Raw genomic sequence first — 26332 nt, forward strand, 5'->3', positions numbered from 1 at the left:
GCGGGCGGAGGGAGCGGCGGCCGAGGCGGCGGCGGTGGTGGCGGCGCTGGCTCTTGTCACCCGGCAGCGGGAGCGCCAGGACCAAGGTCCGTGTCTTGAATCCGCAGGGGGAGGCAAAGGCAAGGGAAAAACCACCTCGAGCCCACTCGGGGGCTGCGGCTTGCGGGGTCGGCAGGAGGCGCTTTCCCGGGAGAAGTTGCCCCCGCCTCGCCGCCGCCGCCGCCCGGTCCCCTCAGCACGCCCCCCGACCCCCTCTCATTCCCGGTCTCTGTGCCACACGCAGCCGGAGCCGAACTTTCCGTTGGGGAGCGAGTTGGGGGCGGGGAGGGCGCGGCGCGGCGGGCCGGGTGCTGCCGGCGCCCTGCGCGCTGGCCGCGGGCCGGCCTGGGCGCTGCTCCGGACGCGGCGGCGGCGGCGGCGAGCGCGGCCCCGGGGACGCGGCGGGCGGGCCGAGGGCGGCGGCGGCGGCGGCGGTGGCGGCGGCGGCGGCGGGGTGCGAGCCGGGTCGGGGCGCTGACCGCCCCCGCGGGAGGAGGGGCACCGGGGAGGAGGCGGCGCCGCCGGGACCCCGGGGCCACCTGCTGGCGGAGCGCGGCCGCCGCCATCCCCGGGGGCCCGGGCAGCCGCCACCCACCGGCCTGGACGCGCGGCGCCCTGAAGAGGAGCCGGAGGCCGCGGCGCAGCGCCCTCGGCCCGCCCGGCCGGCCTTCCCGCGGGGACTGCGGGCTCAGCTGAACGCGGGGGTCGGGGGGTCGGGGCGCTGTTGCTTGGGACCCGGCTCTCGGCCCCGAGCTCGCCTGCCTGTCGCCACCGCTTCCCGGGGCCGAGCTTGTTATACGTAGTGCTGGGTGTCGGGGACCCTCCGGCCAGCCCACTCCTTGCCTTGAGAGGCAGGATGTCGGAGGGCCACACTCACGGGCTTCATGCAAGTTTTAGGAAACACACACACTACACACACACACACACACACACACACACACACGGAGGGCCACAGTTACGGGCTTCATGCAAGTTTTAGGAAACACAAATTACACACACACACACACACACACAACTTACCCTCCGCGCTCTGCAAGGAAACGAAGAGATTTGAGAATTTGCTGGTAAGAAGAGTATAGAAAAGAGTGAGCTTCAATTCTTCACCAACAAAGAGGGTTGTAGAAGGATCCGGAGTTATATTCAAGGAGACAACTTGGAATGTGGGGCTTGGAGCGGGTGGAAGGAACAAGGGGTGCAACGTCAGTGAGTGCTCGGTGGCTTTGCTGACTCTTAGAGAAGAAACGGCCAAGGCAGGTGCGGGGGTGGGGGGGACTCTGCCACCTGGTGTAATAGTGCCAAAATAATTGACAGCAACAATGCTTTTATTACTTTTATATAACATTCTTCTCTGGGGAGCTAGGAGCACGCCATTTCCTTCTTAGAACATCTTTAGGGTGGGAATGGAAGAGAATTTTATACCACCTGGGAATGGCAGTACAGGACAGTAATCTGACATGCTTAAAAGTACCTCACCAAACTGACCGTCCCTAGACCTAAATACAAAAGAGAGTAAAGAGATGGACAATGCATTCAGCCGGTGGCAAAGTCACGTGGCCCCAAGAGAGTGGCGAGGAATAAGGGAAAAGGGTATGTTGATAAATGCCATACATTTCATCACGGGTCACACTCAGAGGAGGAGACAGTACCTCTGTTTAACTGGGATACACGAATAGGACAACTTTGAGCAAGGGGGAAGTTGAAGGCAGCTAGGATACACAACACCAGGAAACGAAACCAAGGAATAAGGTAATCAGATAGTGGAAGCAGGGCCTGGTATACCTTCTAAGGTCTTTTTGTAAGGCAGTATGCTGCAAGTGAGGAGGCTGGGTGTTCTACCTGGACAGGTGTGAGGAGAAATGTCCCTTCACTTTCATTAAACAAACCTTAAACAAGAGGTTCTTAACCTTTTCTGGGTCATTGTTTCCTTGGAGATTATGTTCAAACCTAAGGGTCCTTCTCCCAGAAAATATGTAGAGGACACACAAAATTTTGTATAGTTTTCTTGGAGTAACTTAGACCCGTTGGAGCCCTAAAAGGTAGCAAAAGGGATTAAAGTGATAAAAAGGGATTAAATCCACTATGTTATTTGGTTCTCTTCCATACCTCTCCCTTTCTTTCTTCAAAGTCAGGCAGTACACATCTCATGATGTTTTGAATGTTTCTGAAGAAACAAACATTCCATTTTGTTATCTAGGCTCGGACCCTTTCTTTTTTGTGATGTTTACTTAAATGTTGTTCCCTAAAACCACAAGGTTGCATACCATACTGGTTGAGGAACATTTAGGATCGTCCCTGCCTTGGAGCATAAAATGAGATTTTATTATGCTTAAACTCTGGTGAAATCATTGCAGGTGTCACACCAGGAAGAAAATCTCTAGGGGAGAGATGAACAGAACACCTTTGCATTTTCAGTTAGAGTAGAAATAGAAGTTCCATGTATTGAAGAAAATATTTTTTATATAACTAAGAATGAAATATTTTTTAAAAAAATTTTATTTATTTGACAGAGAGAGATCACAAGTAGGCAGAGAAGCAGGCAGAGAGAGAGGGAGAGGTAGCCTCCCGACTGAGCAGAGATCCCGATGCGGGGCTCGATCCCAGCATCCTGAGATCATGACGTAAGCCAAATGTAGAGGCTTAAACCACTGAGCCACCCAGGCACCCCAAGAATGAAATATTTTGAAGTAACAATGTTTTTAGATAGTAATAATTTTCCTTGACCCTTTTTCCTGGTTCGGCAAAGGTGGTCTATGAGTGAGTTGGTCTACTGAGGCCATGGGTCAGACCTGTCCTAATAACACATAGAGAAAATCAACAAATATTTATTTTTTTATTTTTCACATTGTGCAAATCACTATGCCTTTATATAACAAAAGTACGTATTCATAGCCTTAGATAAAGATTAATTATGATATTTAATAAAAAAGAGATTGCTTTGTGGGGCGCCTGGGTGGCTCAGTGGGTTAAAGCCTCTGCTTTCAGCTCAGGTCATGATCCCAGGATGCTAGGATCAAGCCCTGCATTGGGCTCTCTGCTCAGCAGGGAGCCTGCTTCCCTTCCTCTCTCTCTGCCTGCCTCTCTGCCTACTTGTGATCTCTCTCTGTCAAAAAAAAAAAGAAAAAGAAAAGAAAAAGAAAGAGATTGCTTTAAGCAGTGGGTATCTGTGTTTGTTGCTTGAACTACCATAACAAAATACAGTAGACTGGGTGATTTAAACTATCAAAATTTATTTCCTCCCAGTTCTGAAGACTGGAAGTCCCTGATGAAGGTCTGGCAGGTTCAGCTCCTGGTGAGAGCTCTCTTCCTGGTTTGTAGATGGCTGCTTTTTCACAGTGTCCTCACATCAGAGAGTTCTGATCTTTTCCTTCTGTTATAAGGACACTAATCTATGAGCACCGCATCCTTAGGACCTCATCTAAACCTAATTACTTCCCAAAGCCCCCACTTCTTAATATGGTCATATTGGGGGTTAGGGCTTCAACATATGAATTTAGGAGAACACAGTTCATTTAATAGCATTTTTGGTGAATTGAATGTATCATTTGTATTGGGGCATCCTGGAAAGTCAGGTTGGAGATCATTTCTCTGGAGGTCATTTCTCTGCCTCAATTGTACAAAGCCCTGAAATGCTTTAGAACTACAGGTTTACATATTACATATTATTAAAGCTCAGGGAAATTAAATAACCTGTGGCTTCATGGGGCTCAAACATCAGATGAGCATTCAAAAACTCAGTTGATTATGAAGATTCAACATAGATTTTAAGTATTGGTAAAGACATGTAATTTGGCCAGAAAACATTTAAGCAAGCTTCATCCTAATTCTTAAAACTCTTTTGAAAACTTAAGAGAAATAGCATTATGAACTTTCCATCTTTAGTTAGATCTCTGCTGTCCAATAGAAATATAATGCCAGCCATTATAAAGAATTTAAAGTTTTCTGTTAGCCACATTAGAAAAACTAAAAATAAACTGGTTAAATTCATTGTAGTATACCTTATTTAACCCAGTGTATTAAAAATACTATCATTTTGACATGTAATCAATATAAAAATATGAATGAGATATATTATGTTCATTTTTGTACGAAATTTTGAAGATGATGTGTATATTATACTTAGAGGACAGACAGATCAATTCAGATTAGTGAAATTTCAGGTGCTCAGTAGCCACATATGGCTAGTGGCTACCACACTGGACAGCTCTGATTTATAGGAATTATGATTTGATCCATGCTATTTATATACAGAGAGACAACTGCAACCTTGTTTGTTTTATTAATAACTTTCAAAAAGGAGATAAGCAGGATGGTATTATTGGGCTTGAAACTTTATAAATCTTTAGTTGGAGTTTCTGGAATTGAGTATCTTGCCCCAGGTAGATTCTGGAATCCTTCAGGAAGATTTAATGTTAGGATAAACATTAACTTTTCAGTTGAATGAGAATTGCCTATCAGAAGGGTCATGGAAAGAGTGGGCAGCGCTACTTTAGTACCAATTATCAATTTATCAATTTGTTGCTGGCCTAACTCAAGTTCCTCTTTCATTTACACTATGGGTTTTACTTATTGTATTTTACAAGAATGGAAGTTGTATTTCTAAGAGATTACTTAAGTGAAAATGGTATCTTGGAAGGCTCCACAAATATTACCTTATAGCACTGATATTTTTACATTATCTAATACTCTTAGTTGCTATATGAGGTTGGTAGATATTACTACCAAATGAGGAATTTGCAAATGAGGAAAATCCTAAAACTTTTTTTTTTCTTTTTAAGGATTCTATTTATTTATTTGACACACACACACACACAGAGAGATAGCACAAGCAGGGGAAGTGGCAGGCAGTGGGAGAGGGAGAAGCAGACTTCTTGCTGAGGAGACCCCGACTTGGGGCTCCATCCCAGGATGCTGGGATCATGACCAAAGCCAAAGGCAACTGCTTTAACCAACTGAGCCACACAGGCATCCTAAAACTCTTTTTAGTGAAACTTCAAAATGGTATACTGGTTTTGTGATTATCTTAAATGTGATGCATCAACCAAGGTGCATTTCTACATTTCTGTCGTTTCTTTAAAATAAATATTTAATGTTCTTTTTTATTAAGATCTCATTTATATTTGGTAAAGAATATAAATATGGTGTGTACACTTCAATTCCTTTTACTTAGGTATACATCTGTGTAAACTCCCTCCCCCCAGATTAAGATACAGAATATTTCCAGCCCAGCAGCAGGCTCCCCTGTGGCACCCCTACCCCAGATAATCCCCTAGGGAAACCACAGTTCTAACTTCTGTCACCATACCTCCATATGTGCCTGTTCTTGAACTTCCTGTTAATGGAGTCATAGCTGTTTTGTGTCGGGCTTCTTTTGGTCAGCGTCCTGTATGTGAGATTCATTCATATTGGCTAGAGGGACGGTTCACTCTTTTCCATTGCCATGTGTTCTTTCTTTCTTTTTTTTTTTTTTTAAGATATTATTTATTTATTTGACAGAGATCACAAGTAGGCAGAGAGGCAGGCAGAGAGAGAGGAGGAAGCAGGCTCCCAGGTGAGCAGAGAGCCCGACTCGGGTCTCGATCCCAGGACCCTGAGATCATTACCTGAGCCCAAGGCAGAGGCTTTAACCCACTGAGCCACCCAAGCGCCCCTGCCCTGTGTTATTTCATCATCTAAATCTACCACAGGTTTTTGTTTTTTTTTTAATCCATTCTATTGTTGATGGATATTCTTGTACATTTGCTTTTGTCTATTTTAATTGAAGTGTATTAACGTACCGTGTTATATTGGTTTGAGGTGCACACTATAATGATTTAACAATTCTATACTTTACTCAGTGCTCCTCAAGGTGAGTATGCTCTTGATTCCTTTTATCTGTTTCGCCCATTCCCAACCCCCACCTCTCCTCCGACAGCCACCGGTTTGTTTTCTGTTCTTAAGAATCTGTTCTTTTATTTCTCTCTCTCTCTCTCTCTTTTTTTTTTTGTCTGTTTGTTTTGTTCGTTTTTTAAATTCCACATGTGAGTGAAATCACATGCTATTTGTCTTTCTCTGACATATCTCATGTAACATTATACCCTCCAGATCCATGCATGTTGTTGTACCTGGCAACACATCTTTTTTTTTTTTTTTTAAGATTTTATGTATTTATTTGACAGCAACAGGAAGAGAGGGAACAGGAGCAGGGGTATTGGGAGAGGGAGAAAGAGGCTTCCTGCCAAGCAGGGAGCCGGATGCAGGGCTCAATCCCAGGACCCTGGGATCATGACCTGAGCTGAAGGCAGACAACTAAGCCACCCAGGCACCCCAACATATCTCTCTTTTATGGCTGAGTAATATTCCATTATATCTGTACCACATTTCCTTTATCCTTTCATCTATGCATGGACATTTGGGTTCCTTCCATATCTTGGCTATTGTAAATAACACCGCAATAAACATTGGAGTGCATATGTCTTTTAAAATTAGTATTTTTATTTTCTTTAGATGAATATACAGTCATGGAATTTTTGCATCATATGGTGATTCTGTTTTCAATATTTTGGGGCCTCTGTACTGTTTTCCAAGCTGCATCAGTTTGCATTGCCACCAACAGTTCACAAGGGTTCCTTTTTTCCCACATCCTCACCAACACTTGTTTCTCATGTTTTCGATTTCATTCATTCTGACAGGTGTGAGGTAATAACTTGTTTGGTTTTGATTTGTATTTCCCTGATGATGAGTGATGTTGTACATCTTTTCACGTGTCTGTTGGCCATCTGTATGTCTTCTTTGGAAAAATGTTTATTCAGTGCCTCTGCCCATTTTTAAATTGGATTATTTGTTGGTTTTGTGTTGAGTTGTATACTATATATACTCTGGATATTAATCCCTTATTGGATGTATCATTTGCTAATATTTTCTCCCGTTCAGCAGGTTACCTTTTCATTTTGTAGATGGATTCCTTCGCTGTGCAAAAGACTTTCATTTTGGTGTAGTACCAACAGTTTACTTTTGCTTTTGTTTTCCTTGTCTGAGGAGATATATCTAGAAAAATGTTGCTAAGACAATGGCAGAAAGATTACTGCTTATGTTTTCTTCTAGGAGTTTATGGTCCCAGGTCTCACATTTAGGTCTTTAACCCATTTTGAGTTTATTTTGTAGATGGTGTGAGAAAGTGCTCCAGTGTTATTCTTTAGTGTATAGTTGTCCCTTTTCCCCAACACCATTTGTTGAAGAAACTGTCTTTTTCTTACTGTATATTCTTGCCTCCCTTGTCATAGATTAATTGACCATATAAGTATGGATTTATTTCCGGGCTTTCAGCCTGTTCTATTGATCTATGTGTCTATTTTTAGGCCAATACCATACTGTTTTGATTACTATAGCTTTGTAGTATATCTTGAAGTCTGGGATTGTGATAACTCCAGCTTTGTCCTTCTTAAGATTCCTCTGGCTATTTGGCATCTTTTGTGGTTACATACACATTTCAGTATTGTTTTTTCTAGTTCTGTGAAAAATGCTATTGGTATTTTGATAGGGATTGCACTGAATCTGTAGATTGCTTTGGATAATATGGACATTTTAACAATATTAATTCTTCCAGTCCATGATTGTGGACTATTTTTCCATTTATTTGTGTTGTCTTTAGTTTCTTTCATCAATATTTTATAGTTTTCAGAGTATAGTTCTCACCCCTCCTTGGTTAGGTTTATTCCTATGTATTTTATTCTTTTTGATGTAATTATAAGTGGAATTATTTTCTTAATTTCTTTTTCTGCTACTATGTTATTAGTGTATAGAAACACAAGATATGGGGCACCTGGGTGGTTCAGTGGCTTAAAGCCTCTGCCTTCAGCTCAGGTCATGATCTCAGGATCCTGGAATTGAGCCCCGCATCAGGCTCTCCATCAGCAGGGAGCCTGCTCCCCTTCCTCTCTCTCTGCCTGCCTCTCTGCCTGCTTGTGATCTCTTGTCTTTAAAATAAATAAATAAAATCTTAAAAAAAAAAAAAAAGAAACACAAGATATTTTTGTATTTTGGTTTTGCATCCTGCAATTTTATGGAATTCTTAATGAATTATTTAAGTCATGTAACTATTTCTGGTAGTTTTTTGGTGGGATCTTCAGGGTTTTACATGTACAGTATCATGTCATCTGCAAACAGTGACAGTTTAACTTCTTCCTTAATTATTCAGATGTCTTTTTATTTCTTTTCCCTGAATGCTGTCATTAGGACTTCCAGTACTATGTTGAATAGAAGTGAAGGGAATGGACATTCTTGTCTTGTTCTTGAGCTTAAATGAAAAGCTTCCAGATTTTAATGTTGAGTATGATGTTAGCCGTGGGTTTTTCCACATATGGCCTTTACTATGTTGAGGTTTTTTTCCCTTGAAAACCACTTTTTTGAGAGTTACCATAAACGAATGTTGAATTTGGTCAAATGCTTTTTCCACATCTATTATGATGATCATATGATTTTTATCCTTCATTTTCTTAATGTGGGATGTCATGTTGATCAACTTGCAGATATTGAACCATCCTTGCAGCCCCAGAATAAATTCCACTCGAACATAGTGAATGATCATTTTATTGTAGTATTGAGTGGGGTTTGCTAATATTTCATTGAGGATTTTTGCATCTATGTTCATCAGAGTTATTGGCCTATTGCTTTCTTTCTTTCTCTTCTTTTGTAACATCTTTGTCTGGGTTTTGGTATCAAGGGAATGTTGGCCTTGTAGAATGTTTGGTTGAATTTACCTGTGAAAACATTTTTCCTGGAGTTTTGTTTGTTGGGAACTTTTTTGATTATCAATTCAATTTTGTTACTAGTAATTGGGATATTCATATTTTCTATTTCTCCCTGATTCGATTTTAGAAGATTTTATTTTCTATGTAGTTTGTGTTTTTATTCTCAATGTTCTTTTTTTTTAGTTTTTTTTCTTAAGTTTTTATTTATTTATTTGCTGGGGGCACCTGGGTGGCTCAGTCATCTGCCTTTGGCTCAGGTCATGATCCACCTGGGGTCCTGGGATCAAGCCCTGCATTGGACTCCCTGCTCAGCGGGAAGCCTGCTTCTCCCTTTCTGTGTTCCTTCTCTCCCTGTGTCTTTCTCTGTCAAAAAATAAATAAAAATCTTTAAAAAAAAGAAAATAAAACAAGATTTTATTTATTTATTTGAGAAAGAGAGAGCAAGAGGGAACACAAGCAGGGGTTGGGGAGGGGAGAGACAGAAGAAGAGGGAGAAGCAGATTCGCTGCTAAGCAGGGAGCCTGATGCGGGGCTTGATCCCAGGAACCTAGGATCATAATCTGAACTGAAGGCAGAGGCTTAACCACCTGTGCCACCCAGTTGTCCCCATTCTGCATGTTCTAAATATCCTTTATTTTATTTATTTTTTGAGTGAGAGAATGAGAGTGAGAATGAGTGTGTCTGTGAGCACTTGGGTGGGGGTGTGGCAAAGTGAGAGGAAGAGAGAATCTCAAGCAGGCTCCATGCTCAGTCCAAGCTCAGCACAGGGCTTGATCTCACAACCCTGAGATCCTGACCTGACCCCAAAGCAAGAGCCAGAGGCTTAACTGACTGAGCCACCCAGGTGCCCAGCATCCTTTATTTTAATGAAACTAATTTTTATAAAACTATTTATGTCGTGTTTAGAAATTATTTTCTATCTGTATAAACTTCTCTTTTAAACTTGAGTTTATCAGTATGTTAGCTCCCTAAAGCTGTTGTAAGAACTTATCATAAACTTGGTGATTTAAAACAATAGAAATTTAGTCTCTCACAGTTCTGGAGGCCAGAAATCGGAAGTCAGTAAAGCTGGGCTATTGTCAGGTGTCAGCAGGGCTGTGTTCCCTACAGAAGTTCTAGAGGAGAAGTGTTCCTTATTTCTTTTTTTTTTTTCCAATTTATTTATTTTCAGAAAAACATTATTCATTATTTTTTCACCACACCCAGTGCTCCATGCAAGCCGTGCCCTCTATAATACCCACCACCTGGTACCCCAACCTCCCACCCCCCCGCCACTTCAAACCCCTCAGGTTGTTTTTCAGAGTCCATAGTCTCTCATGGTTTACCTCTCCTTCCAATTTACCCAAATTCCCTTCTCCTCTCTAACGCCCCTTGTCCTCCATGCTATTTGTTATGCTCCACAAATAAGTGAAACCATATGATAATTGACTCTCTCTGCTTGACTTATTTCACTCAGCATAATCTCTTCCAGTCCCGTCCATGTTGCTACAAAAGTTGGGTATTCATCCTTTCTGATGGAGGCATAATACTCCATAGTGTATATGGACCACATCCATTCATCCGTTGAAGGGCATCTTGGTTCTTTCCATAGTTTGGCGACCGTGGCCATTGCTGCTATAAACATTGGGGTACAGATGGCCCTTCTTTTCACGACATCTGTGTCTTTGGGGTAAATACCCAGGAGTGCAATTGCAGGGTCATAGGGAAGCTCTATTTTTAATTTCTTGAGGAATCTCCACACTGTTCTCCAAAGAGGCTGCACCAACCTGCATTCCCACCAACAGTGTAAGAGGGTTCCCCTTTCTCCACATCCTCTCCAACACATGTTGTTTCCTGTTTTGTTAATTTTGGCCATTCTAACTGGTATAAGGTGATATCTCAATGTGGTTTTAATTTGAATCTCCCTGAGGGCTAATGATGATGAACATTTTTTCATGTGTCTGATAGCCATTTGTATGTCTTCATTGGAGAAGTGTCTGTTCATATCTTCTGCCCATTTTTTTTTAAAGATTTTATTTATTTATTTGACAGAGAGAGATCACAAGTAGGCAGAGAGGCAGGCAGAGAGGGAGAGAGGAGGAAACAGGCTCTCCGCCGAGCAGAGAGCCCGATGCGGGACTCGATCCCAGGACCCTGAGATCATGACCTGAGCCGAAGGCAGTGGCTTAACCCACTGAGCCACCCAGGCGCCCCTCTTCTGCCCATTTTTTGATGTGTTTGCCTGTTTAGTGTGTGTTGAATTTGAGGAGTTCATTATAGATCCTGGATATCAACCTTTTGTCTGTACTGTCATTTGCAAATATCTTCTCCCATTCCGTGGGTTGCCTCTTTGTTTTTTTGACTGTTTCCTTTGCTGTGCAGAAGCTTTTGATTTTGATGAAGTCCCAAAAGTTTATTTTCGCTTTTGTTTCCTTTGCCTTTGGAGACATATCTTGAAAGAAGTTGCTGTGGCTGATATCGAAGAGATTACTGCCTATGTTCTCCTCTAGGATTCTGATGGATTCCTGTCTCACGTTGAGGTCTTTTATCCATTTTGAGTTTATCTTTGTGTGCGGTGTAAGAGAATGGTCGAGTTTCATTCTTCTACATATAGCTGTCCAGTTTTCCCAGCACCGTTTATTGAAGAGAGTGTCTTTTTTCCACTGTATATTTTTTCCTGTTTTGTCGAAGATTAATTGACCATAGAGTAGAGGGTCCATATCTGGGCTCTCTACTCTGTTCCACTGGTCTATGTGTCTGTTTTTATGCCAGTACCATGCTGTCTTGGTGATCACAGCTTTGTAATAAAGCTTGAAATCAGGTAACGTGATGCCGCCAGCTTTATTTTTGTTTTTCAACATTTCCTTAGCGATTCGGGGTCTCTTGTGATTCCATACGAATTTTAGGATTATTTGCTCCAGCTCTTTGAAGAATGCCAGTGGAATTTTGATCGGAATGGCATTAAAAGTATAGATTGCTCTAGGCAGTATAGACATTTTAACAATGTTTATTCTTCCGATCCAAGAGCATGGAATGGTCTTCCATCTATTTGTGTCTTCTTCAGTTTCTTTCATGAGTGTTCTGTAGTTCCTTGAGTACAGATCCTTTACCTCTTTGGTTAGGTTTATTCCCAGGTATCTTATGATTCTTGGTGCTATAGTAAATGGAATCGATTCTCTAATTTCCCTTTCTGTATTTTCATTATTAGTGTATAAGAAAGCCGCTGATTTCTGCACATTGACTTTGTATCCTGCCACGTTGCTGAATTGCTTATTTCTTATTTCTTATTCCTTATTTCTTTCTGTGTCTTTTCTCTTCCAGCTTCTGGAGGCTACTGGCATTCCTTGGCCTGTGGCCACATCATTCCCATCTTTGCCTCCATCTTCACTACATCATTTCCTGTATGTGCATGAGGTCTCTCTCTGCCCCTGTCTAATGAGGACTCTTATGATGTCATTTAGGGGCTACTCTGATTATCTAGGATCACTCCTCTCTCCCCTTAATTTAATGACATCTGCAAAGTTCCCTTTTCCATATAAGGTTATACATACAGGTTTTGAGAATTAGGACATGGATCTTTTGGAGATCCATTATTTGGTCTCACACTCCAATTGCCTCCAGAGTAACTAAACCTCAAGACAAGATCATGATATTATAGACAGAGTTCTGGCTGGAAGTTGGAAGACTTGAGTGTACTTGTGTAAAATGTTAATATCTGTGAGCTTCAGTTTCTTTATAGGAATGCTAACATATGCCTTATCAACTCTACAGAGTTGTTTGGTGGTGAAACTCTGCATATAAAAGGGATCTGAGGGGCGCCACCTTAGTTAAGTGTCTGCCTTCAGCTCAGGTCATGATCATGATCCGAGGGTCCTGGGATCGAGTCCTGCATCAGGCTCCTTGCTCAGTCGGGAGCCTGCTTCTCCTGTACTGCAGTTCTCATTTTTGCAGCCTCAGAGGGTCCAGGCTGGGGGCGGAGTTAATCCGGATTCTATCCCAAACACAGGAGACTGTAGCATCATATTTGGAGTGTCCCTCTGCTATCAGATTTACTGGGTTTGAAGTCCAGCTTGATTGCTTCCTAGTGGTACAGTCTTGGGACTATTTGGGGTCTGAAATAAAATTGTCTAGGGACAATTTAATATGAAGACTTGCTCACTAGTAGAAGGGGGCTGACTACTTACAGGAGTAAAAGTTGTGTGCCAACCACTACCTCTTGGCTGAAGAGAGGAGACAATAAAGGAACTAAGGGCCAGGGTGGGAGTCAGTCCTCTTCAGAGAAGCTGTGGTATGCAGCCTGCTGGTGGGGAAGGACTTTCCAGAAGGTAGGACCAGAGCTGTGCTGCAGAAGCCGCTAGGGAGGACAGTGTGGCCCCAGGTACAGCTGGGACTCCTCCAAGCTGCCTTCTGGTTTCTCCTGACGGAAGAACAAACATGGAGGGTCAGGGCCTGGAGGGGAGGGTCTTCCTGGCATGTCCCACTGGTGCCCTCTATTGACACAATATTTGGCCAGTCCCAGCTCACAAACTGGGCAAAGCAGGGTGGGTTTGGAGTCGAGGGACAATACAGTGATATCCGGCAGTTATTTTTTCTCTTAGGCTTTAATGTTCTTCGTCTAGAAACTGGGGATAAGAATTGTGCCCCCAGGTAGAACTATCGTACAAAATAAATGAATTAATGCCTGTAAGTGCTTAGACCAGTGGCTAGCACAGTCTAGGTTAGCTATTCCAACCGATCTTATTTATTCCTCATTCCAGGTCTGTGTCATGTGCTGACATGGAGAGAAAAATCCGACACTCCCTCTGGCTTCATGGAGCCTCATGTTTAGCACCATAATTACCTGGTCAGATTTGAGATACTTCTGAGGTTATATTTTAAGGACAAATACTATCTCAAAGCCTACCCTCAAGAATTTAAAAAATTTCTCCCCATAGTAGAACAATTTGTGGGGGGCGGGATCTAGTTCTTTTTAGCAGAGAATATGCATGCTATTTTTCTGTCTGACTCTGTAAATGGAGAAGTCAGTGCCAAATAAATGACTTCCTTTAACCAATCCTTAACTGCATGCTGTGGGTCAGGCAGTGTTCTAGGCACGGGGGTATAGGAGAAAACAAGACAAAAACAAAAAATTTCTGTCCTCGTGGAGCTTAGATTCTAGATGAGAGCCAAAGGACACAGACAATAAATAAACTAAAAAATGATGTAGACGTACTAAATACTATGGTGAAAACTAAAATTGGGAGCAAGGATAAATTTGATTCTTCTCAGATCTCACTACTTAAAAGGAATTGTGTGCACATGTGTTTTGGTACCAGATCCTTGTCCATTCGGCGGTTCTGTGTCATCTGTGGAAACCAGAAACCCCAGGTTTCCTGTGCTGGAGAGCCTGTGCTGGGAAAGTTTTCCTTTTCACACAGAGGAATTTTGGTTAAATTGGAGTTGGGGGGTACCTGGGAGGCTCAGTGGGTTAGGCCTCTGCCTTCAGCTCAGGTCATGATCCCAGGGTCCTGGGATCAAGTCCAGCATTGGGCTCTCTGCTCAGCAGGGAGCTTGCTTCCCACCACCCCTGTCTGTCCCTCTGCCTACTTGTGATCTCTCTCTCTTTCTGTCAAATAACTAGATCCTTGATAATGAAAAAAAATTGGAGTTAGGTTCTCTTATTTTAAAATCTTCTTCTCATACTATAAACACGTGCACAACTCAGATTCATCGCACCTAGTTTCACATATACTCTGTGAGCAATAAACTCCTCTTCCTTAATGTTCTCTTAACGTTAGATTGTTGGTGACGATGTCTGGAGAGTTCCTAAAACTCATCTTTTTTCACCTATATGTCTGAATGGCAACATCTCCTTAAATCTGACTAGGACCTTTGTGTTAAGTTCTTTAAAAAAAAAAATTCTTTCTCTTTTCAATATTCATGGGAATGGCTGATCTCCAACCTATGAAATGAAAGGAGAAGTTTTAGAAGAATCTCTTCCATTTAATTCCCCCACTGTAGAGACTTTAGAAACAGGCCTCAAAATTATAGGAACCACAAATTTAAAAAGTGTTAGTTTGATATGTCTGAAATTAATGCTTTAATTTATTCACCACAGAATGTCTTCACACATCGCTGTTGTGTGTAATTTATACCATATACTGTCTACTCAAGTTAATGTGTGAAGCATGGTTAAATTATGCCTAAAATGGAATATGAAAACTATCTACAATATGGTGACGGGAAAAGGGCCTAAGTAGGAGTAATGGGGCAAAATTTAAATACGACAAATGAAAATAGAAGCTTCAGAAAAACTGTCAGGTGTCTTAAGATGAGCCTAAATGGAACACGCTCCCCAGAAAAGACTTTAAGACATTCAGAGAAGTCTACTGGGAAAGGGGCAGACAAAGTTCTAGAAAATATTTCTATAGGGAACACGTAATTGTACATGTGGCCTAAAAAATGGACTAGATAATCTAATAGGCTTTTGTGTGTCTCATATCTTCAGTTTTCAGTCTTTGGTTAATCATGTCAAAGAAGCTTTGGGATAAAGATCAAATGAACAATTCTAGAGAAAAAGGAGACCTATTTTGTCAATATGATTTCATTTGCTCTTTTCCCCAAAGTGTATAGCATGCTGATAGGACTGTCATTCATTTTTCTTATGGCTAATTTAATGCTGGTAAAAGGGGCCAAACCCATAGCTCAGGAGAATGCAGTCTGCCCTTCATTCCCCTGACCTTGTGCTCAGTCTCATTCTCAAGGCATCTGGGGGAGAACCGTAAAGACGGGATGATCTCCTAGTGATCCAATTTGGTTTTGTTTTTGAGATTAATAATACAATGCTAGTAAGTGTTGTTAATATTAGCAATTTGGAGATTGTTTTCATTAATTCACTGAAACTCCTGCTTATGTGCAAGGCACTTGCTTCTAGGTTTTAGGCCATGTAGGAAATACAGGTCTCTGGGAGACTGCTCCTGCCTTCAGTGGTATACAGCTCGGTCAGCTGCTAAAATGAGAAAGAGCAGCTGGCTGGTTAGCTCAGTTGGTTAGAGCGTGGTGCTAATAAAATGAGAAAGAGCTGCTGTGTTTACAGTGGGCCATCACTTCTAAAACACGGAAGGCACAATGGGAAATGGAATTGAGATTAGGGCTGGGGAGAGGGGACGTGCAGGAAGAGGTCGCTAGGTTGGGTGGGTCTAAGTTTATTTCCCTCTGTGATGTTTAATAGTCTTGTTTTTACTCTTATATTAATCAGGACTTTCCAGCGAAACAGAATCAATAGGGAATATAGATACAGACTCAGATATAGAGATCTGAGGAACTGGCCCGGAGGCGGAGGAATCCCACAGTCCAATTCTGGAAGCTGGAGACCCAGGAAGGTCAGAGGTGTAGCCTGGTCCAAGTCTGAAGGTCAGAGAACCAGAGGAGCTGAGGCTGTAACTTTCAGTCCAAGGGCAGGAAAGGACTGATGTCCCAGCTCAAGCAGGCAGGGAGGAAGTCAAAGGGGTGAATTCCTCTTTCCTCTGCCTGTTTTTTTTAGACCCTCAAGGGTTTGGATAATGCCCACCCACCCACTTGGGGAGGGCAATCTACTGAACCAGGGCCACCGAGTCAACTGTTAATCTCATTTGGAAACACCTTCACAGGCACACCAAGAAATAACATTTAATTTGAGTGCCCATGTCCCAGTCCGGCTGACAGATACAATTAACCGTCATCACAACTCTGAAGTTGTATTTCAGCAAAAGAGCCTAAGTTTTGGACTTTGCTAGAGGAGGCATCTCAGGACAGTCTCTTAGCTGTTGTCTGCACCACTGTCCCTTAGACCTCGCCCTGTTTCACTCACGCCCTGAGTGCCTCTCCTTGATGCCCTGCTGTGTTCTCTGGTTTGGGGCAGAGGGTGCTCTGCTCTCACAGGAGCCGAGTCACCCCCTATGAGCCCATGGCTGCTGCTGCTGCCCCCAGAACTAACACAGCCCACTCCGACAGTGGGGCCAACCAAGGGCCTCTCATTGCTTCCACACATCCTGGGTAGCTAAAATCCTTGCTTAGGAATGCTTGAATGAGATCTCTATCTTAGGGGGGACCTGTAGTTTTTTAAAAAGCAAAGCAAAACAAGTAAACTGGAGGTCTGCTATAAAATCATTTACGCTGGGACGCCTGGGTGGCTCAGTTGGTTGGACGACTGCCTTCGGCTCAGGGCGTGATCCTGGAGTCCCGGGATCGAGTCCCGCATCAGGCTCCCAGCTCCTTGGGGAGTCTGCTTCGCTCTCTGACCTTCTCCTCGCTCGTGCTCTCTCTCACTGTCTCTCTCTCTCAAATAAATAAATAAAATCTTTAAAAAAAAATCATTTACGCTTTATGGACAAACTGACGTAGTATCTCTCTCTAGTACACCAATAACATATTTCCAGCTACTTAACCATCTTACTACTCTGTGTCTGATTCTGCTGTTTCCAGAGACAGTTTACTATTATTTTTTGATATTCTGATGTTTTAGTTACTTTCTAAAAAAGATTATTTATTTACTTATTTATTTTTGTGTGAGAGGGAGAGAGAGAGTGCATGAGCAGGGGCAGAGGGAGAAGCAGATTCCTGGCCGAGCAGGGACCCCGACACGGAGCTCCATCTCAGGGTCCTGGGATCACGACCTGAGCCCAAGGAAGGCACTTAACCAACTGAGCCACCCAGGTGCCTCCAGGTACATTTTTAATGGACAACTCAAGACACAGTATCTACCTAAGAATTCCCATTTTTAAGCCTAACGTATTCATTCCTGGTTGGTATTCTTCTCATTGATTGTCCTAAATTAGGGTTAACAGATCTCTGGGCATAACTCATAAAGGAACACCCAGCTAAATTTGAACTTCACATAAATAATGAATGCTTTTCTTTAAAGTATAAGTATGCCCCATGCAATATTTGGGACCTACTCATACTAAAAAATTATTCATTCTTTACATGAAATTCAGACTTAATTCAGTGTATCGTGTTTTGTTTTGCAACCTTATCATAAATGGGAATTTCTGCTCTGCAGCATCTCCACCCTTCAACCCCCAGAAATTTGGGGATTCAGAGTCAAAAGAGGGAGAAGGGGATATAGGAGTCGATACTTGGCTTTCGTTATTAGGTCTTTGGTAATTTCTGGGGTTTTAAACCCCCTTGGAAGCCTAGAAAAGTGGTACCTGAGGCATTCAGTGAAAGGAGAGGGACCCCAGGAATGAGGTTGCCCCAGGGATGAGATAGCTCTTCATAACATGGTTTACACATCCATTTAAATCAATATCAATTTATCCACACCCCCGCAGGCCTGCAGCAATAGACACTAGTGAGTGTGTGGTCCTTGAACTGTTCATCTAGAATCCGTGGGCGGGTCATGTTGTACTGTATGCTATCCTGATAGTGTCTGGCCGAGGTTACTTATCATACTATTGCTGTTTAGTGAAATGGAATTCTGCTTGTAAGATGTTGGTATGACAAGGAAAAAGATTCATATTTCAGGATTCATAGCTTCTCCCCTCCTCACCTTGAAAGAGAGAGTTTCTTTTCATCTGCGCTGTGTCTCTGGTCCCAGGATTGCACGGGACCAGGTTAATGCATGAGGAAGGGAATTAATACAGCCAAGGCCAGTTCGATTGATCTGAGGAAGCAGCATGATGAGAAAATACCAGATTGAGAAGATGAGAGGGGTAGGCAGAAAAAGAACAGGGTGCTCTATGTGTGCAAGGGGGCCTGGAAGAGAATTTGAAAGGGGGCTTTTGGAGGAATACAACAGAAAAGGAGGAGGTCTGGAGGCAGTGTTCCTGCCAGACTCCATGAAACACCAGAGAAGAGAAAGAAAAGATTAGAAGTTGTGCCATGGATTGTAAGATTCGTCCCCCTCTTGGCATTTTTTGAGAGACTGTGGTTAATATTATTTTTATCTGATGACTTTTGCTTTCACAGAGATTTCCTCCAAGCGTGAATGGTCCTGAAATATATGTACATGTAACCCAGCTTCTGCCGTTGACACAACAGGGGAAGGGAGGGTAAAGCAGGGCAGTAAGGATCCATTAAATTCTGATCAGACAGTTGTTGGGTAGCAAAACTGAAGCACTTGTATCTCCTGATTTCATCATATACAATTCCCTGTTGGGGGGAGTAGGGGGGCTAGAACTGTTATTCCCGACGGGAACACTAAAAAACAAATCAACCCTATCTATTCATGTCTTTGTGACATTATGGATTTTCTCTCTACCTTCATTCCCTTTCCTCACGTAGTTAAGTATGTGTGTGACATGATGTATATATGACATGAGCATGAGAGAAATAAACTTATATTTTGGTCATGCAAGGTAGAACTTACACTCCAAATTAATATGTTTTTCTTCCATAGCTGTCAACATGAATGCTTCAATCTTTGCATCTGTGCATTATTTCCAGATATTGCATTAACTTTGACACTGCAATGTTCAAAAAATTGGGATCTCCTGTTTGGGTATAACCTTCAGAGTCTACGTCAAATTACTTTGATTATCTTCAGTAATGGGAAATCTTCTTCCTTAAGGATGCATTTGACTTTTGGAAACAGCCAAGGATAATTTGGAACATGCTTTGATGGATAAAGTACATAATCATAATAGATAACACTTCTGGGGGTGCCTGGGTGGCTCAGTGGGTTCAGTGTCTGATTCTTGGTGTTGATTCAAGGCATGATCTCAGATTTGTGGGATTGAGCCCTGTATCAGGCTCTGTGCTCTGTGGGGAGTCTGCTTGATATTCTCTCTCCCTCTGCCCCTCCTCCTGGCCCTACTCACATGTGCTCTCTCTCTGTCTCTAAAATAAATGTTTAAAAAAGAAGATAACACTTCTGGATAAAAACAACTTAGGGAAGTTGATGAAGTTTTTGTATCATTCATAAACAAAAAATAGTTATAAAAATAAGGTATTCTGAGTTATTTTCGAGCAATGGATTGTGTTGAATGAAAGTATAGTCTACCGAAAAACTATTTCAAAATAACCATTTGTTTGGAACTGTATTTATTTTTTCTTTCATCTATACATTCAACATTACTTCAATAGATAATGCCTTGATGACCTACCCAATCTTAGAACGGTAGCTGTTGAGAATACCAAGATCTTAAAAAAGGAAAGAAAGAAAGAGAGGAAAACTTGATTCTTGTCCTCAAAGAACTTCTAATTCTATAGAAAAATAATTATGTAAACATGATATTAGTTTGAAGATCTTATCTGAAATCTTTCATGGGTTTTAGAACTCAGAATATTTCACATTTTTACAAGGTAATAGGAGGAGATTCCAATCACTGTGGCTGCAGAACATTGCCCATAATTTTGTGCCTTAAAGCAAAAACATGTACCTTTCTCATGAATCTGTGTTTGGGTCAAGGCGTGGTGTCAGCTTGTCTTTGCTCTGCTCAGCCAATAGGTGGGGGCACTTGAGTATCAAAGATAGGCATCACCTGAAGATGTCAGTTCATTCTCATGTCTGGTCGTGATGCTGGTTGGTCGTTGATGATGACTAGTAATTGAGATCTTGGCTGGGGCTATGGGCTAGAACAGCTACAGGTGGCCTCACTACATGGCTGAGCTTCCTCACAACATGGTGGCTGAGTTCTAAGGGCAAGCATTTTGAGAGTGGAATGGAGAATAGGTAGAAGACATATCACCTTTTGCGACCTAGCCTTGGAAGTCAAGCAGTGTCACTTCTACTACTTTTATTCATAAAATCACTCCCATTTTCAAGGGGGGAGTAAAAATAGACCTCCCCTCTTGATAAGTGGTAAAGTTCTAGAAGAGTATGTGGGATGCAACACGTTGCAGTAGCCATTTTCGGAATGATGCATAGAGTAGAGATATGTATACCATGTGTTACATACTGTTACCAGTGGGGTCTGAGGCTTCACTCTGCAGTGAAACCCATTAATATTTCTGCAGCAAAATTAATGAATATTAATACAAAGTAGGATAAATTGAGATTATAAATATAAGTAGTTCAATTCAGATCCAATCACCAAATGAGTTACCAAAAAAATTTCAGTTTTAAAAGATGTTCTGATTCCATTCAGACTTTCTAGTAGCTGGTTTTTGAGCTGTCATATAATTCACGCTGATGGGAGGCCATAAGTATCTACAACACATCTGAACAAGAGACCATAGGAGAACTGGAGAAGAAAAAAATCTTCACAGGACAGGTAGCTGAAAGTGGATTTTTTAGGAAGGGTGTTCCAAACCAAAGAAACTCCAAAAGAATGGATGTCTGAGTGGAGAAAAGCAAGATTTTCAAAACAGGTAGAATGTACGCATTAGAGAACACAAGAGGCCAGATTTTGAAGAGTCTTGGATGCCCTATTATGGAATTTGCATTTTATCCTGTAGAGACAAAATGAAGCCAATTAGGGGTTTTAAGCAGGAGAGAGATGTGATCATATTTGCCCTTCGGAATGATAATTTTGGTGACAGACAGTAGATTGAGGGGGATAAAGATAGGGTTCACTCAGAAAGCTCTTCAACAGGCAACCAAAACTGATGATCACCTGACATAAAAGCAGGAAAGAACTGTTGCATTTAGCTGCCATTTTCTTTTGTGCTAAGATCAGCATTAAGTATGAAAACTGTGATGTGGAGATGGAGAGGAGTTGTCAGATTGTCTCTTATAATTAATGTTTTTAGGTGAACCATGAGAGACTATGGACTCTGAAAAACAATCTGAGGGGTTTGAAGTGGCGGGGGGGGTGGGAGGTTGGGGTACCAGGTGGTGGGTATTATAGAGGGCACGGCTTGCATGGAGCACTGGGTGTGGTGAAAAAAATAATGAATACTGTTTTTCTGAAAATAAATAAATAAATAATAATTTAAAAAAAATTAATGTTTTTATCCAAGTAGTGCATATAACTTCTTTACAGTGTTAACTAGCACAAAACATAGATTAAAAGCCAACGTGCACCGTACCACATCCCATTACCCCAAGTCTTACTCCTTAAAGGCTGCCACTTTCACCCCTTTAAATGGTTTCTTCTGGGATCTATATAAGGTGCCTCATCTGCTGCAAGTAACAAAATAAACCAATTTGAAAATATCTTAAATAATAACACTTATTCTCACAACAGGATGTCCAGAATGGACAGGCTTCAGACACCATATTTGCTTCCATCTCAGCTGGCTCATCATAATCATAAGATCAATGCTTCTGTTCCAAGAATCATATGAAAAAAATCCATTGTAAGAAGAGGGACCATTCTTCTTGTGAGTCTTTGGGGTTTGTTTTGTTTTGTTTTCATTTTTCTTTGTTTTTTGTTTTTTTAGTTTATTAGCAAATTTTTTTTTTCCAGAAGCTCTGCAGCTCCCTTTCCCTCCTGTGCCTTTGGCTAATTTGGGTCACATGCCTTGTTTGGATTCTGTATTGTCAACTTGGCATTACCACCACCCCTTCTAAAGTCTCCTTTCCTTTGAAGAGAAGCCAGGAGCTACATTTGCTAGATTCCCCTTTGTTGTATGGTCCCAGGCTAGAGAGTACTGATGAGAGGCAACCTTGAGCCAAAGTAATGGAGAGCTCATTATTCTCAGACAGTTGCAGCCAGAACTGGGGAAACTTCAAGGTGAGTTTTGAAAACCACCTGCTTGAACACTTTAGATTGAGAAGGTCAGTAGCAGTTTCTCTAACCATTGCTCTCTTAAGTTTCTTGGGGGGAGGGGGAATAAGCCACCAATTCCCTGTCTTAAAGCCCTTTATAGCTAGCTCTGGTTTTATAGAATGATCTATGACCCTTCCTAAACATAGCACCAATGCAAGGGAAATGAATTACAACACTGATATAGACAAATCAGGATTTAAGTATGATTCCAGTGTGGAACACCATGGTAATATATGGGGAAATTTGACTTCAAGTAATGGTAGTGTAGCTCGGTCAAGCTGATCTTCCTACAGATAACAATGATAGAGTCTGGCTGGAAATGTTAAAAACCAACTATCTGAAGGCATTGGACTGAGACCAAACACAAGCAGATATTGAGGAGTCTACCTTTAAAAGATTAGAATTACACCATTGTGGTTTTTGAGTTTGTCGTTTTTGCTCAGAGTTGTTCACCAGTCCATTATGTGGCTCAGAATGAAAACCTTACTGAATATTGGTGTTAGAGTATAGAGCTCAGGACTGGAAGAGCAGCTGGGGAGCTGCGAGGGCGCATCCTAGGAGGGAGGAGGTCATAGAGGTTGTGAACCTAAATCTTCATATAAACTCTGCTGAATTTCTGGTTCAGCTGCTGAAATATGCATCAGTAGGAGAGACCACATAGAGTACAGAGAAAAAGTGACTACTAGAAACTGAAAGAATTAAGCAGAGATTTCAGCCTTCACCCAGAACAGAAGAGACAGACTTAGGAGTTCGAGTCCAGCCAATTTAACTCCCTGCTAGAACAAAAATCACAGTCTTCTTAACAATGTAACAGAATCCAGAATTTCTACAATGTATAATTTCTAATGTCTAGTATACAGTAAAAGTAACCAAATGTGTAAAGAAATGGGAAAATATGACCCATATGCAAGAAGGAAAAAACAACCAAAGAAAACTAAACCTTACATGGCACACTATAGACAGAAACTTTAAAGCAGCTATTATAAATATGTATGAGAACTTATGGGAAAATATAGTCTTCATTAATGAACAGATGGCGAAACAGCAGCAAAATAGAATGAAAAGTCCATTTTCCTCTGTTTGTGCTACTCTTAACAAAAACACCATAGCCTGGGTGGCTTAAATAACAAATATTTATTTCTCATACTTCTGGAAGATGGGCAGTCCAGGATCAGGGCGCCAGCAGGTCTGCTCTCTGATGACATTCTGCTTACTGGTTCCGAGTTGGCCATCTTCTCACTGTGTCCTTGCCTGGCAGAAAGAAGGAGCTCTCTGGGGCTTCTTGTACAAGGGCACTAATCCCATTCACAAAGACTCCACCTCATGATCTCATTACTTCTCAGAGGCCCCACCTCCTCTAATACCATCACACTGGGGGTTGGGATTTCAACATGTGAATGGCAGGGAGAGACACATTCCATCTACAGCAGACTCAAATGAAAATTCTAGGTGAAAAATACAGAAACTAAAATGAAAAACTTACTAGATATGCTTAGTGGCAGATTAGGGAATGCCCAGGAATCAGTGAATTTGAAAGCAGGTAAATGGAAATTGTTCAAATTCCAGAAAAGGGAGAGAAGAGAAGAAATATGAATGGATTTTTCAAAGAGCTCTGGTTTCTTAAACACGAGCAGTCTAATACATGTGATTAGAATACCAGGAGCCAAGAGAATAGGGAAGAAAAAATATTTGAAGAAACAATGGCTGAAAACTTAGCAATTTGGTAAAAAAATAATGGATCCAAGGTCAGCAAAGCACAAACAAAATAAATACAAAGAAAACAACACTAGACATACAACCGACTGTTGGATTCTAAAGATAAGGAAAAAGGAGTCAGGAGAAGAATAAGGCCTATATGTTACTTAGAGAGAAACAATACAAATAAGGCAGACTTCTCACGAGAAACAGGGGAGACCAGAAGTCTGTGATACACACCCAGATCACACCAGTAGAAAAACCCAGTTGCCCCAGCTGAGAGGAGTGCCATTAGCAGACACCCTTCCATTTTCAGCCCCGTTAGGAGGGATTGACTCAGCTGTAGAGCACTGACTTAAGATCAAGCCTCTTCCTGGGATACCTACAGCCAGTGGTTGATCAGGGCAGGACCTGACCATCTTGGCCCAATGCAAGACAAATCTGAAGGGCCGTTCTTGCTCCAGATCTCCCCCCGGGGCATTGGCTGAGGCTACCAAAGGACACGCATCAGAGCTCAGTTTTTCCTTCTGACTACTCTTGCTTCCTTCTTCTTTCCACAGGTTTTGATACCAAGGAGACTCCTTAGTAAACATTCTGCTGGCTCAATTCCACCTCAGAGTCTACCTCCTAGGAAACCCAACCCATGATGACTATTGGATAACACCTTTAAGTACGAAAATAAGTACAGCTGTTAACCCAGCTTCTATATGCTACAAAATTATCTTTCAAAAATGAAGAAAAACAAAGATGTTTTCAGATGGATAAAAGCTAAGAATTGGTGTGTTGTGCTATAAGAAATACTTAAGGGAATTCTTAAGTGGGAGGTGAATGACATCGGATGATAACTTGGATTCAATGGAAGAAATTAAGAGCACAGGAAATGGTAAATTTAGGGGTAAACATGAGAAAATACACACATTTTCTTTTCTTTTTTTTCCTTTTTTTTTAAGATTTTATTTTTAAATAATCTCTATACCCAGAGTGGGGCTTGAACTCATAACTCCGAGATCAAGAGTTACATGCTCCACCAACTGAACCAGCCAGGGGTCCCTTGTACCCATTTTCTTAATTTCTTGAAAAAGCATAGGATTGCATAATGCAGTTTATAACATAGTATTGTGGGTTTTATAACACAAGTACATATAGTAGATATGACAAAAATCTCACCAAGTTGGGAGAGTGGTAAATAAAACTATGATTATTAAATGTTGCTATATTTTATGTGAAGTAGTAAGGAGATTGTGGTAATATAAAGATGTATATTGAAGTCGTTGGAGTAACTACTAAAAATAATGGAAGATATATAGCTAAAAAGCCAACAAAGAAATAAAAATGAAATACTCTAAAGTATTCCAACAACCCAAAAGAAGGAAAGAGGTAAGGGAAAAAAAATGAAGTGGACAAACAGAAAACAAACTGAATGCATTATTAATGTATAGTAACGATCGTGGGAGCTAGGTTTTTTATTATCAGAGAAGGAAATTATCAATGTAGAAAGTAGAGTCAACTAGTAGTGTTGGAATTTATTTATATAAGTAAACACACAAATATGGATATAATATATGTATGTGTATGTGGGTATCCATAGATATCCATAGATACACACAACTATATTATTTCTAGCTGTGACCACCGCCAAGGTTTGAATGAGCCACAGCAACATCCCTAGTAATGGGACAAACAAATCTGAACCACCTGCTAGAACACAATGAGAAGAATACACAAAACATCACTTCTGTGATCACTCCTGTTGAAGATTCACAAGCTGCATCTAATCATAAGGAAACAGCAGAGAAACCCAAACTGAAGGACATTATACAAAATAACTGTTTTGTAATCTTCAGAATTGTCAAGGTCATGAAAGTCAAGAAAGTACCAAGGAACTATTCCAGAGAGAAGGTTACAAAAGAAACATGACAAGTAAATGCAGTATATTATCCTGGACTGGCTCCTTTCGCTATTAAGATTGTTACTGGAACAACTGGTGAAACTTAAATGGGTAGAAAAATTAAATAGTAATGTATTAATGTTAATTTCCTCACTTTGATGATGGTGTTGTGATTATGCAGAATACCCTTGCCTTTAAGAAGTAAACACTAAAGTATCTGAGAGTAAGGAACAGGATATTAGTAACTTCTCTCAACTGGCTTAGGAGGAAAAGTACTGTGCACTGTACCTGCAACTTTTCTGTAAGTTTGAGTTTGTCTCCAAAATAAACAAATACCCACTTGGGAACAAAACCCACAAGATAGCATTAGAATGGTTAAAATAAATTAGAAA

At 41.4% G+C, this 26332-nt stretch overlaps 1 long non-coding RNA gene across 1 annotated transcript; it reads left to right on the forward strand.

Annotated features, from left to right (window-relative positions):
* Nucleotides 1-10: 10 nt before the first annotated feature.
* On the forward strand, nucleotides 11-25031 carry LOC122891426. The gene is made up of 3 exons (XR_006381285.1): nucleotides 11-86; nucleotides 21833-21968; nucleotides 24613-25031. It is a non-coding gene; the product is annotated as an uncharacterized LOC122891426 (long non-coding RNA).
* Nucleotides 25032-26332: the final 1301 nt, after the last annotated feature.

This window comes from Neovison vison, chromosome 12 (genome assembly GCF_020171115.1).
Source record: "Neovison vison isolate M4711 chromosome 12, ASM_NN_V1, whole genome shotgun sequence".
Classification (NCBI taxonomy): Eukaryota; Metazoa; Chordata; class Mammalia; order Carnivora; family Mustelidae; genus Neogale; species Neogale vison.